Here is a 15,691-nt window from a genome sequence, read left to right as displayed (position 1 = left end):
TTTTGAAGTGTGTTCTTTGTATAATGTGTATAAATGTATAATGTGTTGGTTTTATAAATTCTTCTACATTACTAGTATAAGAAGTAAATTTGGTATAGGCAACGACTGCTGATATTATAGTTTTAAATCTATATGCATATTGCGGTAATGGTAAATTTGGATCTCCAGGTAAAACATATTTTGACCACGCAATAATTGGGCCATTTAATGGCGTAGCATATCTCTGTCCAAGTCTATTCCAGTCTGGCCTACAAGCGGGCCATTGACCTAGCTTAATGTTAAAAAATTATAATAGATCATTTATGAGAAAATTATTTGTTCCATTCTGACAAAAAAATTTACCTAAGCTTCCCGATTTTTTGAAATGCAGTTATGTCGTTGAAGTCGAAATAACCAGACGACAGCTACAGTGAAGCATAGTCCAAAATGATTACCTCCATGAGGGGTTCATTCAAATCATTTTCTACACGACAGGAAGTAACTAGGAAACTATGTTCCCGTTCAGTGCTTCATTCATCCTGCTTCATTACTATAGGACTTTATATTTGCGTAGGCATAGTCCTTAGTCAGCCTAAAGGGTAAATGTAAAAAGCCTAAGTGTGCCTTGACCATATTTATTATTCTTCTGCTAGAAATCAATTACGATAATTAATACCAAGTACCGTAATCTTTTTGAAGTAGACGCGCGAACGGGTTCGGCAACCGTACTAGAGGTGTATTGGAACGTGCTGGTAAGTTCGCTGAGAGCGTTCAACAACTTGACGTTTTACCAAGTTTTCATTTTGAAAATAGAATAATTATAGCCCCAGGGTCGAATCCGAGACTTTCGACAGTTAGCATAAAAATCTGTTAAAAATTTTTGCTGAGTTTGATCCGAGTACAAACAAGGCTTAATGAATTCACTTCGTTCTATTTTTAATAAATTGCTGGCTATTACTAATTGACCCTTATTTTAGTTTCCGAACATTTTTTAGGGAAAGATTCAAATGTTTTGTTGTATCCAATAGACGTCGTCGGTTCCCTTCCGGCACCTGTGTAGCGTTTAACGAATGTCGTTCAGAACTTACACAAATTGTATTCAAATTAATTCCAAAGCTATAAATGCATTATGTAGAATAACTTCCCAAATGGTTCTGTCGGCATAATTGTAGTCCACTTCAACACTTAACTTCCATCCTGTTTTGCAGTGACGATCTTTTTGTCAAATCGAAAACAGACGACGATATAGCTGTACCATTTCTAGGCGAGCGGGTCCAACACGCCACTCTTCATCGCGAGCAGCCGCTTCTGTATGCAAAGCCACCACAGGGATTAATGGAAACGGTATCCACGCCGTGTCCGCGGCAGCAGTTGTAGAGCGTAACGCTCTGAATTTAACGTACGACTAACTCACGGCACTATGGGATCAGCAGCAGCAGCTCATACCTCGTATAATGCACTTAGCACGCTAACCGGTAGAATAACTCCAGTCCAAGCAGTGTCAGTTTTCAGGTCGGAGCAGGCTCGGAGACAGGAAGACGTCGCGCCAAGTTCTTGAAGGCCGGCCTGTTAATGCCAGTCAGTTCTGGCCGAAACTTGTGGGAAGTGAGGCGAGCAGCTGAGTATTATGGGCTACGACGGGATCCAGGGGCTGGGACGGTTGGTGGAATGGCTGCCCGCTAGACAGATGAAATAAGGGCGGCATCGCTAAGGGAATCTGAACCTGCAGTCAGTTCCAGTTGGGGTTGGTGAGTGGGTAGAGGGGCTTAGCCGGCGACAGCATTTTCTCCATCCCAATTAGTATGATAATTCGGCGCCATGCGACATCTTGCCTTCGCTGCTCGCAGCCTAGCTTCGACGGCAGGGGCGCGACTGAAGGCGTCACTTCTGGCCCCTGGCAAACCTGGCATTGGTACAAAGACAGAAGGCGAAAGAGATATAACACTTCCGTTCGCTCATGAGCTTCGTACCGCGTTAAGAACTGAAGGCGGGCGCTGTGTCCTTTACTTGAAACTGGAGACGCAAGACATTCATAGGTTTCCTATAGCTGAGAATTTTTTGTGTTTTTGAATCCTTTTGATGTTGTTCGATGTTGAGTCTCTGAGGTATTGTAAGTCGGTTCCGGTCGAGCTTAGGTGAAGCTGGCTTAGAACATATAACTAGTTTTTAATATTCTGTCTATACCGCCACGGAGACGCAAAATACTCAAGATAGGATTTAATACCCAGTGTTGCCCCAGCCTAAAGAAAACCAAGGCGTGCGGAAAGGAAAGGACTCACACAGACAAGCTTTTGTGTCACATTAGATGTAACACACTATGCATGCAGATCACGCCATTCACGCTAGGGCGAACCAGCAATAGTAACAATGGTTGTTGCTAAGTACACAAACGACAACGCAATCATCGGACAACACAGGACAACATTTCCTACTAATACGAGTTTTGTTAACCCACCATTTTCTGCGCTAAAATAATAGTTCGTTTCTATTTCTCACTATTGTCCAAACTCAAAACAAGGAAAAAAATCATCACTTATGTGACGACTCTTTGCTTTCAGCTGTAGCGGAAATCATCTCAAAACAGGTACTGCGGTTTATTGTGGACGCACGTCGCGTATAAATTATGCGCTTCTTATTCATACAAACACCTCATATGAGTTACTGATGAGTGACTGGACAGACAAAGGAGTTAACTCAATTTTTGTGGCTCAGTCCAGCTCAGCGTTACGCGATTTCCGATCCAAAAGAAGTACTATTTTCTTCATTTCTCTAGAAAATAGTAAGAAGCACTTAGTAAGAATTAAAATCTCCGATAACAACAAAAAATCGTTTTTTTGCAGAAGCTTGAATCATCGGATAAGCGAGACTCTTGAATCGTTATGCAGGCCACCGCTAAAAAAAAGTAACCAAATATAACGAAATCGCTTGCATTTCTAACAAAGAGCAGCCCTCTAGAAAATGTTTTCTGGCGTGGGACGCATTTTTCGCATACAGTTTTTTTAACGGAAGATATCTCATTAAAAAATGAAACATGTGTAATATTTTCATTGATATTTATTGCTATAAGGAGCAGAATTCTCTCGATCGTTCAAAGGAAAGCTCAGCTTTCGACGAGATATGACTGTAGCTTCAAGCTTCTTCGTTCTCCCGTTTCATTTTAATTTTGTTATTAATAATAATTAATTAACTAATTTGCAATTATTAAATACACTTTAAAAACTACACGTGGGAGAATGAATGGCGAGCTCTAAGATATAAGCTGACTAACCAAGTGGTATGAATTACTATCGTAAAGCTAAGCATAGAGCTGCGACAAGGGTCATTAACACTCATACATCTAACACCCCAAGACGGGTTCATCTCTTCAGTGTCTAATCTATTGGGCTAAAGTTTATCCTAGTTTTGTAGACGAGCTCTAAAAGCCTCACCGAAAAAAAATAAATGAATGCTACGGCGAGGCGTTTCTGGTTGGCTTGACTTCCGGCGCAAACAGGTGTAATACCACAGAGATAACCTTTCTAATGCCTAATAGGTATACCACTATTGGCAATTTTAACAAAACCACTGCGCTAAAATAAATCTAACAGTAGTTATCCGTGAGCGATGTGTGCAACGCATAACAGGCAACACAGAACTATCCTTAGTAAAAACTGCCAATTCCCACGCCCTAAACCTGGCAAATCCCCTTTCGGCCACCAGCCAACGACTTACTGCCCTTCATGTTGAGTCTATATCATATTTGGCCAACATGAACATTACCTCACTTAGGTCACTCAATACATATAACCAAAAATGTAAACGGCATATTTAATATAATAAAAATAATAATAGAGGCGATCTAATTAAAAAAAAAAAGTTTTTTTCGTTTCTTGACATTTTAAATAGAGGTCTACATCGCAAGCCAAACAAATAGGGGAAAGTCATCTTGACAAAAATATAGTTACTTACCGTTGTATTGTCAATTCCATAGCCATTGGGTTGTTGCTAAGCGTCTTTATTGCGAAGACAATGGAAAAGCACTGTACGTGTCATTTATTCAAGATGGCTGTTGGTGTTCTGCTGTTCATACAATTAAAAACCGCTCTCGGCAATGGGGTTGCAAAAGACAGTGACAACCATGCGGAACAATCCTTGCAGTGTGAAGATTGTACTACAAATGCCACAGGAGCTGTGAGGTGCACCATCACCGCAAGATTAGTATTTGTTGCCTCGAGCACAGTTTGACCATTAAGCAAAGCGGCATTTCCTTCTCTGCTTCGGGTTAGAGGACAAAACTGTCTTCTTCTTGCACAAGCCATTTTGGAGACAAGTACCGCTTGCCGCGTTAGTGTCAAAGCTCCTGTCCGAGCGTCCCTGCCATCGGCATCATCAAGGCTGCCTGCCGAAGGGGAAGGGAGACAAAGTATGAATAAGGGACGAGCCTACGAGTAAGCAAACCGACTCGCTAGGGGATGCCTCCCGAAGAAGGCGCGCGAGATGAGGTACGCTTTGGGGAAGGCCATTTGGGCCATGCGGGGTTGGAACGTACTACTAAAACTGCACAGAGAAATTAGGGGAAAATTCGCGGAGAGAAAGACAGAACAGAAGCGGTAGCAGGCTGGCGACGCGCGCGAACGAAGCGAATCGTAACGCTGGTGTTGTCGGACCAGAAGCTGATGCCGCCAGCCGTCTAACAACAGGAAGCCGTGCAGGTAGCCAGGCAGCCAAGCTAACTGCCCAAACTAACGGAACTTGAAATAAACAAACGAGCGACCTGACAATCGGAATGCCGTTACCGTTCCCCATTACCGACCGACTTGAGCCACCCACCACATCTACCACCAACTACTCCTTTGCGTGACATGTCTCGCTTCGTTTTCGCCGTCGCTGCAATTGCCGTGTTCTGGAGGTGCCATAAACACAGATGTGGGTCTGTGTACGGCCATGTTGCTCCCCTTGCTCCTCTCTCTCGTCCAACTTTCCCTTACTCTCTCCATTTCTCCCTATTCTACTCTCGTGTCCTCTTGCTCCTCCTCTCCGTGGTCGACGATGCCGCCCTTACAGCCACTGATGCCGCGGAGACGCAATCTTTCTAATTAATGAAATGTGAGTATTTATGGAGTGCGGCAACGCCATACAAGGCTCCATGTACCAAACGCGCACGGGTTTGTCGTTCCAGGACAAGAAAAACCGGGAAACGGTAGCAGCAGCAGCAGAAACGACGGCTGCGGCAGCAGTTTCAGGAAAGGAAAAACGCAAGTGGTGCGCCAGCCCTACCGCCTGTTCGCAGCGAACGAGTGATCGAAATTCTCTAACACGCCCGTAACCCCATCATCACCCCTTTGGCCGGTTTTAACCACCGCAGACGGACCAGCGTCTAGGCCCAAGAATGCCTGCGTGAGTGGCTTGCATCTCGCTTGCTATACCTTATGGGAGTTCTCCGACTGTCTCAAACAACTACGTGTTGACGCGACGACGGTATGAGCGATCTATTTGTTTATTTGACGTTTTGGCAATAGGCAAAAGCAAAATTCAACAGCGGGGATGAGCTATGAAGGGAGTTCTCAGCTGCTGGCTTAATTAACATTAAACCGACATTGAAGTACAATACAATATATAATGGGGGAAAGAAATAGAGCGCTGGTCTCGTGGGGTACCTTCTGAAACTGATTCTTGAAACTCTTATGCTGTGTCTAGCCGCAGGCATTACATGCACGTGAAAACCGTAAAGCAGAAACCCAAACCACATATGACTAAACGTAGTGAAAGCAGAGAAAATGGGCTCATCGTGCTGAGCGTTTGTGCATGCTGCCTGTTGTGGAGAAATGTCTTGCTTCGCTATGGGATGCGCCGAACGAATTAACAGTGCCGTCAGGGAAGGTGGAAAAGCAACACCGATTTGAAAGAAAGACCATGTCACACCCCTTAAACAATTGCCATAGGAAGCTTGAAATCAGCTTTATTGACGGACGCGCAAATGCATGCAAGCTTGTCTGGTTTTTTCTCGGAACAACTGTCATGTACAAGATTACCACGCGTTCGTCATTTATACTATACCTTTTGCTAGATTAACCGCGCTCTCGAAGATCTGATGATATATTTTTTTGTAATTAGAGCTTTCTATCAAAAATTACAGGTCTTTACAAAGATTACATAGTCTATTTTCCTAGCTTGGTAGATCTTTTCTATGAGTAAAAACGACTATGTGGTGCGTACATATTGTCTTTGTAGTTGCTGAAATTTGGGTCGCTCAAAACCGATATCGTTTGGCATACGGCAAGCACAGATATTTTATTTATGTACAGACTGCGTGACACAAAACAAATCTTACATTTGAATGCCTTCGGTGAGGCGAGAACTTACGCAATGACAGAATGAGCTAGTTGAACGTAGACCAGCCACCGGGCATAAAATATTCTTAAGATTACAGTCGCACCACTCTGTAGGACGTTAAAGCTAGTATATTAGGCAACCAGATATTGTCTTCAGTCAAGTACAGTATAATCCAGGCAAGTGGGTAAGCCAGCTCTCAACAACTAATCTAAACGAGCCCAGAAGAGCTGCTCACCGCCGTAATATGTGGCTCGTAGAAATATAAAAACGAGTGTGTGAGGCCAGAAAGTTAAGTTCAAGTTAGAGTCCGTTTTGTGTGGCAGGCGAATAGGAATGGGGTCAGTGATACTTGCAAGCCAAGTTGTAAGGTCGCGATAGCATTAGGGTTCCTGGACACGAATCGCAGGGATCAGGTCATAATCAATTAGTGCAGACGTGACATCAAATTGGTTAGAAATAGGAAGTGAGAGATACAGTGGAGCCCTAAACAGCTGTCGAAAATAAAAGAACCCACACTTCATAAAATGACGGTGCTTGTGAGAACTGTGGGGGCAGAGTTCTGCAGACCGTTGTTACCTTCTGCCTCAGGGCACTGACAAACCATCGAGTAAAGTGGCCAATAGGTCAACGTGCGAACCACTAGCCTTTGGCCACTCGGCCGCGGTCGTATGCTTTTTGGATTTGACAAGTCTATCGCGGTTGTAACGTGGTCGGTTCTAAGATAACTTCTAAGAGTCCCACCTATCATAACCCCCGTTTCGCCAGCTTTCCTTGTTGTCCTTTCCCTTGAGTCTATTCCACAACGAAGATAAAGACGCGACCTACCACTACCTGTTAGTAACAAGGAACAGCTAAGTCGACAATAGCGTGCTGTGAGCACTGACGACGAAGCACTCCCGTTCAATATAGTACCGTGGAGTGAGCAAGCTTTTCTTGACGGCCATGGCACCAGTGTTACGCTGACAAACTGGTCTAGCCTGGCCATTGCTAAGCGGTAAAGACCGTCTTCGTTAATACTGCGCCTTGTATAGGGTATGCTCCGTTCTCCTGCATGCTTATCCCGTCTCGCCCCTCCTGCTTGCAAAGTCGGCGTCCATGTTGTCTATCTATCGTAGTAGAAATGCAGCGGCTGTGGGGTTTGCAAGACAGAAAGGCGAAGCCCTTGTAAACACTCAGCCCCTGTCACTCTGCGCCAGCTCAAACCCTTCTCGGCCTTACCATTCGGTTGTACTAATGTCGACCGATGAAGCCCAGTCGAGCGCGGTAATGATGGAATGCCTAATTAGGCGACAGCTTTATACTAACTAGAGTGCACCACCAGGACCATGTAGTAGACAGGAGGTCCACCTTTAACTAGTGAACATTTCTGGTTCACTCGAGGTCATGTTACACCGAGCAGACCATCAACCCTGTTCTTTGACTGAGTCTTAGGTTCTGGTGTCGCTCGTGTTGAGCACTTTTTGTAGTTGACCGGCTTCTCTCAGCGTTCGCCTTCTTCACTTTTTCCTTTCTCCGTCGTTCTGTCTATGTATATTAAGTTTGACCGTGCCGATAGCTGGTCGCGGTCCTAGAAACTGTGCTGTGTTTCTGGATATCGGGCGCTGGATAATGCTGATCCAGGGTGATCGACCTCGCCCACGGGCTGGAATTACTGCCCGCGTCAACTTCGAAACGCATATTTGGTCAGTGAAGCTACATTCGGCGAGTGTTCATCGCCGCGCGTGCACAGATGAAAAGCAATAACCTCGTAGTGTACATGCATGCACAGCTTACTCGACAGTCAGCAGCATAAGGCGCTACATGCGCTGTTTTTGGCTATCTATCTGACTTTTTATCGCTATTCGTAACCGTCTGTTCTCTTCGCCTGTCTACATGCTTTTGTTTTTTTTACTCTCGACACACTTGCGGTCAGATGGAGCTGAGGCTGAGGTGGGAAACAATATTATGCTGATTGGGACATCGCGCGGGTAAATTGCATTAACGGTTGCTCTTTGTACACATCACGCATGATTCTACCGCAGTGTACTAGTGAGACAGTTGGTCTTGCTGACAGAGATGCCCTTTCAGTTTATACGGGACATTAAATTGCAGGAATAGAGCTCTTTTTCTTGCACGGTCAAATAATAAGGAGACGCTAAAATTCAAACGACATCGGCAAACGGTCTTCGTTGGGATCTTTATACGAGAAAATGAAACTAACGAAAGTAACGAATAGAGTTCTTGTTTATAACAGAGACCACTTAACAAAATTGCCTAAAGAATATGTAATGTTAACTCATCTTCTATTGCTTTCGACGTTTTTTATGAGTGTTCATTATGCCCCTTCTGTTAAAGCGTGCTCAGTCAAAAAATAATGGCTAATTAGTGTTGACCGGGTTCACCGCCATTTTCATTTGTTTTGGTCGACATCTTGGATATTTTGTATTAACATATTTATAGCCCTTAGTGACGGAAATTAACGTTAAAGAAACCCGTATTATGTATTTCGTTTCAGATCTGCGATGCCTCTGATGATAACGGTCACGTTGCAGCCCCATTCGCGGAAAATGAACAAAAAAAACTTTTTTCTCGAAAATGCCTTTTTAATTAAACGAAATCTAGCATTTCCTTTTCAAAACGATAATAATCTTCTATCTGCTTCGAAAAAAAATAAGTCCACCTTTTCTAGAATTCTGTTCTCTGAAGCAAAATTACCTTGAAAAGGTCAATAGGCGCATCATTTGCGTCAGAGTTGTCTGACATTGCCCGACTTGAGCTTGTGTTGTCAAGCTTAATCGATCGCAAAAAGCGTATAATAGTTAATCCTGTTTTGTCTGAATACGATATTAAACTCACGAATCGACTTCTGCCTAAGAGCCCACAAAAAACCCCTTAAGTTTTCAAGGATGAACCTATCTATATATGACAGCGTAGAGTTTAGCTAGCCTCTTTATTGTCATGGTCTTTGTGTCTCTAGGTGCGCCGTTGGGCATTCCACCAGACGGCTGGCTCCGAGCATGAAACAAAGTCTGCCTATGCCCAAGTTTGAACCTAGACCACCATGTGCCTCTAAGATTAGCAGGCAAATACGTTACCCTTTAAGCTATTATGGGGGAATTGTCATAGCCTGTACATATCATATCAATACGAAGCATTTCCATCATCAGAATCGACAGCTGGCACAGAAAGCATTTCCATATCTATGCATTCACACACATATTGCGCATATACCTTTTGAGATTAACATAATAACTAAGATAATAGAAATTAATAACGTACACACAATTATTATATCCAATCATTTACACTATTGTATCCCATGGTGGGTTCGGGAACGCGACCGGGTGCAGTCGCCGTCTGCTTTTCGCGTGGGTGCATGATTTGCTCGTGAACAATACCCAACGCGTGCTCGACCCGTTCCTAGATTTATTACAACCTGTCTGTCGAGGCGAGGCATGACCTCTCGTGATAAACAAATGTCTTCTGCGGTTTCCGGTCGCGGTACCACCATATTTTTCCCTCATTGCGATTCCTCTATTAAGCAGATCACTCATTAGCAGTCCGAATCGCTCTATGGCTCTGCTCTCGGACGGTTCGACAGATTAACAAATGCCGGAGCGCTATTTTCCTGCACGATATGTTTGTGACAAAGCCGGCGTTGAGGCAAACAGCAGCGCTGTATGTCCTTCTAAATCAGTTCAGAAAGTACTACAGCGGACGAGACATGATCCCTTTGCAAAAAACGCAGTTCAGAAGAAATGACGAGGTTCTCAAGAAATAAGGGTACTAAGGAAGCGGATGACCCAAACATTTCATAAACCCCTACGCTCCTTACGAGTTGCGTGATACAACACTTATGGATACAGCCAGGTCATCTCATAGGGTATCCTACGACTAACAGCTTAAGGCGACGACCGTTGTGATACCTGTAGCAGGAAATCTAAAAAACATATGCGTTGATGAGATGACGCATTTCTATAATGCATTTGCAGTATATGCTTGCATATTCTTATTTTCTAATTAGATTATTTTTATTACAATTAATAGTAATAGTGGTAGTAAAAAAGGCACCCCTTAGCTAGAAGAAGCTGTCACAGTCCAATTATTCAACCTGACACATACAAACTAAGTGCGTGCACAAATATGCCACAAGTTACCTCTGATCTAGCGATTTATCTGCTCAGTACCGGATATTGGAAATCTAGTAAACCGAATGGTTACGGAGAGGTGATAGTTTTAGGCAGGTACAGTTAATTATTGTGGTCACATAGTATAATGACAATTAGTGAGGTTTACGTCGTATTTTAAATATATTCGCCAATGCTTTTCAATCTCCTTGGGGATCCACATATTATAAACTTCATATTATTATCAACCTCGCCTAAAACTACCACTTTATTCCTGCTAGCTAAGGATCCTTGAAAGAGTGCACAGCAGAAATACAAGCACCTGGCCTGATCAGACAGTCAGTGTTCCAGTAGCGTTGCTCCGCACTGTAATTCTTACCTTGGTGATCATACTCTCCCGTGTAAACAAGTACACGTCTACGTTTCCGTACATACTTATATAGTGATTCTTATATGCATACATGCGAGTTGGCACTTCGTACTTTTTTTTCGTCGCTCGACATCACGCAAGGAAGTTAGAGCTCGAGCTATTTGAGAAGGAACGGAACCGGAACATGGAGTATGCCGTTGTTTCTAACGTGAACTGGTGGGCCTGGCTTAGATCGGGCTATTTTATTTTATTTCGTTATTACCAACATACGTACATATAGGTAGACATAACCCTTGCGGTAGGTGGTGCATGCTATATAGGCAGAGCTGTGTAAGGCGAATTGGCTTCTTAGTGCTTGAACCGTTTGGCAGTAGCGGTCTAAATGGGGCAGTTGCTCGGCCCTTACCTGTTCGCGTTGTGTGGGGCCAAATATAAGTGAAAACTAAAATGAACTTATTAAAACGGTCGGTTCGGGTAAGACGCTTCTGAGAAACTCAGGGCAAACTACAGCTTTTGAAAGTGATGTCCACCTATACAGGCGCACGTAATGGTTATGCATGCGAATCCATACAGACGGGTTTGTGTAGGAGGACGGATGTGCGCAGACTGGGCAAAGGCAACTCTTTACGGAATAGGAATCCTTAGATTTACTTTATCTAGGCGGAGTCGATAGAAAGGGTTGACAGAGTTGCCATAAATATCGGCAAAATGTACCCTTTGAAAAGATATGCATATCAAGTTAGAGGTGGTGGTTACAGTGAATCAGCTCATGATTTAATACATTTTTTAAAGTTAGAAGATATGTTTAAAAGCGTTAAGCATATTTATGGATAGAGAAGATGGAGTACCACAAGGGTCAGTCTTACTTTCCATTTTTTCTGTTTGATCTCTATATTAATTGCGTTTGCGAAGGAAATTCTAGAGCAGATATACCTGCCTATATTAGCCAGAAGTAGCCAATAGTTTAAGGTAAGAAACTTAATGATAAGCATTAAGGTATTAGGCTAAAACACAAAGCAAGAAATAACCTACGTGTCAAATGCGAGACCTGTCACAAGTCAGTCATAATTACTAGCATTAACGATACGAAACACTATTTAGATCTCGATGTGTTTTTTCATCAAAGATATTTTATGGCTACCTTAAATGACGTAAACAACTACGAATATCTGGGCCTAATATCTCACAGTAATTGTCGAAAGTATATTTAAAAAAAAAAAAATGTTAGCATCTTCTTATACGAACTGAGAGCTATAACGCAAGCCTATAGACTCGACCCTCATACACTTCCACCTGCAATACGGCACTTTTCGAATAATATAATGACAAATTAGGTAAAATAATATCTACTTATTACTTTTTATTATATAATATTATTACTACAGGAGATACATAGGCTCTCCAAAGCATACAGGTTGATAAAAAGTATCAAATTGAACGCAAATAAAAAATAACAACATATTATCATTTACTATTAATAAAAAGTGCTTTATACAATAACCCCACGCTGCAGTGAGCTAAGTCTAGGGACTGTGCATTCTAGATAATGACCGGGAAGGTTTGTTGCTCACCCTATTTAAACGCGGACATCTGTTTAATTTTTACCGAACAGAAAACGGTCTACCACACCTACATATATATAATACCAATATTTATGTTATATATAATAAGCCTGCCATAAATGATAATAAATCTAGAAGAAATAAATCATGTCTTTGTTTTACATAAGCAATTAGAGAGATAGTAGTTTGTTATATGCAGCAACAGCGAATTATACAGAGCATTCGCTAGCAATACTTTGCATAGCTAGATACTGGCAATGCACACATCAATGGGCGCGCATCCCTAATGCACAACTTATGAGAGTACCCGGTTCCATCTATGACCTTTCGCTATTTGGATGCTAACTTATGCATTCCTCTGCTGTATAAGTTTGGGGCACGAGAATCTACGAAGTCTCAAATGCTAACTTCGAAATAATGTTGCGACTTGAATAATTTCTCTATGAAGAAGCTGTTGGAACTTGAAAAATAGTTGTCTGTGGAAACATGTCTGATGAGTACGCTGGATGGCAGAGAGCTGCTAATTTTAGCTCTTGCAGATTATTATTGAGTGAGATCGAATGTTATAGTGCAAATAGAGTAGTCTATATCTTTTCATTAATCTTAGTCGCGTAGTACGAAGCTTTCCATTATCTCCTCCAATCGAGGAGTCACAATCGACGAGCTCATAGATCTACAATTCATACGAAACAAACGTCCAAACATTTTACAACTATACATTTGCTTATATATATAACGATGCTTTCTATCCCAACAGTTATTTTCATCCACTGGTGGCGACCGTCTGCGATTATCGTCAAACATTCATCTTTCACCACGAGTCATAATTGGTTCCGAGAACGGATCATTGTTTTACCGCGAGAACAAATAGATAAACGTTTTCGGCTCTCGGTTGTTAATCCTCACTCAATTTCCGTAACAGCCATTTGTTAAATTTATTTTTTCTCGCCTTATTAGTTTGACCAAAATGAACAAGTATCGTCTTTCTATATACGCCAATTCAAATGCTCGCACCCACGAGATTTGAACTTGGTTGGCTTCTAGCGTCGCTTTATTTTGGTAAGACGTTTGCCTCGAGTCTAGTTTAAAGTGCCTTTGAGTCTTGCAGATTAACGGTTCACAATATTTTAGGTAGCAGAAATTTAACAAATACGCGGTTTATACGACGAGTTCATAGGGCTCATAATCGCTAACTACTTTTTTAATTTTCGCTTTGTCCATGCCTCATTATGCCAGCTAAACATTGAAGCATCGATATCCAGGTAGGTAGGTGGTTCTGGTCTTGATGTCCATTTACTTGGGTAATCAAGCCTGACTAAGTATACGTATAGGGTTTTTTTTTTCGTTTTCGTATCCTCAGCCTGCCGGTTGCTTATGTAAGCACATGGCAGCTACAGAAATCGGGAGCAAGATCTCATACAGGTTTATCATGGCGCTGGTTTTAAAAAGAAGGAATCTGTTGTATGTATGGCCAGGGGAGAGAACGGTGTCTGTCGATGGAAAATTTCTAAGGAAGATATAATAAGTGAATGCAAATTGATGACGCTAACGTTCGGACGGGAGCTGTGTATAGATCTTACAGAACCACCGGTAGTAAGATGACAATGAACAGTACCCGATGCATGTGAGCACGTTCACACGTGTACGTACTGGAAAAACGGTGGCGGCAGAAGACACCGGAAAAGCACTGAAGGTGCATTGACCAAGGCCTTTTCTCAATAAACTCCGTCGTCATCGTCATTTTAATTGTGACTGTCGAATCTTGAACTCTTCCTTCTGCAAAAAAAACGTTGCAAGCGAGGCCGGCATCGCTGCTCCCGATCGCCCGCAGAGGTTTGTTAGAAAACAGTTCCGTGGGATAGCTCGGTACATGTTTCCGCCGCTTAACATTCGTTCTCATTGCTGCTAGATTTGTTCAAAACGAAAAGAAGGATGATGTTGAGACTGCATAAACAGCTTCACGGATAGCGTGACCGCCTGCAGAGGCCAATCTGCTTTTTCGGTTATCTGTAGCGTGATGGGATAACGCTCACTATATAGTACGAAACGTTGCTCTCTTCGGCCTCTCTCTTGACGCACGAAGCTGGCCGGGGTAACAACAAAAGAGAACCTTTCACCCCATCCTGTTCATCTTTGGTACCATGAACCCCAGCTCGCGTTTTCCGTGCACCTCAATGCCTCATAATGGTTGTGCCCTGCCCCCTTTTAAGAACAATACAGCTTTTTTCGTACCTCCGTCTCTATTCTCTATCCCTCTCTTCGTCCATCGCAAATGACGTCTTCATGGCACGGCACACTTGCGGCCTTCGGGCATACGTTATTTTAGTTGAGCAGCTTGGGCGCGACGTACACAATGGGCAACGAGACGGACTTCAAAGGCGAGGCGAAGCGATGGAGGTAAGGAAGGTTAGGACGCTTCGCCATCGTCGTTTACGGCCACCATGTTTGCCGCCACTACCACCGGCACTGTCGCCATCATCGCTGCCGACTGCCTGTGCCAGCGCTGGCATGTCGAAAACGTCAAACCAGCACGTAATTACGTACGCTCTTACGATGCGTATCTGTGGGTCCGTGTATGTGCAGTAGTGTCCCATTCTCTGACTGCACGCGCGTATGATTGCTGGGAGTGGTGGTTCTGCTCCTACCACTTGGAGCATGCGGTACTCGCGGCGGTTACTGGGGGCGTGGTACGCGCCCACGTAAACTAATGAACATGGAACACTAAGAAGAGGGAAAGAAAGCGAGCATTTGCTTTGAACCAATAGTAGAGCGACGTGTGCAATCTGCGGTTACGTTTGTCTTACGCTTTGCTGGTGCTGATGCTGCTGCTTTTAAGATAGCCGACGTTAGGTTGCCCTAAGCACTTAGTTCCATTAGCATTATTTGGGAGCAGGCGGCAAAAAGAAAAGACTCTCGTCAGCCAGTGTCACATAGATGAAGTGCAGCACAACGAGGTGCAATAAAATTGCAGCGGCCATTTTCGCTAGAGCTTATGAGGCTTTGCGCATCCTGATTATACTGGAAGGTCGAGCCCTTGCATGTCGGTTGCACTAAAGACAGGCAGACTGTATATCACGACCCAATTGCCACTGAAAAAACATTAAGCAAAGACAACTGCACAATGAGAATAAAAGGAGACAAAGCATGTCCACATAGCTTCTAAACAACGCACTATGTAAATCAACTGTTTGCCTAATGCATCAGGCATGTATACCTGTTTATATAATGCATATATGGCGCGCTAGGAATTAAAAATTCTATCCGTTTAATAAAAATGAGGCTAGGGAGTCTTGTTTGCTGGTCTCCGCGATAAGGAGCTGCACTAGTCTGGCAAGCAGGCAAGCTAAAGACAGAAAAATCAG

The sequence above is a fragment of the Varroa destructor genome, unplaced genomic scaffold, assembly GCF_002443255.2.
Source record: "Varroa destructor unplaced genomic scaffold, Vdes_3.0 BEIS01000001.1, whole genome shotgun sequence".
Taxonomy (NCBI): Eukaryota; Metazoa; Arthropoda; class Arachnida; order Mesostigmata; family Varroidae; genus Varroa; species Varroa destructor.
The sequence above is the reverse complement of the archived record's forward strand: the minus strand, read 5'-3'. Positions refer to the sequence as shown.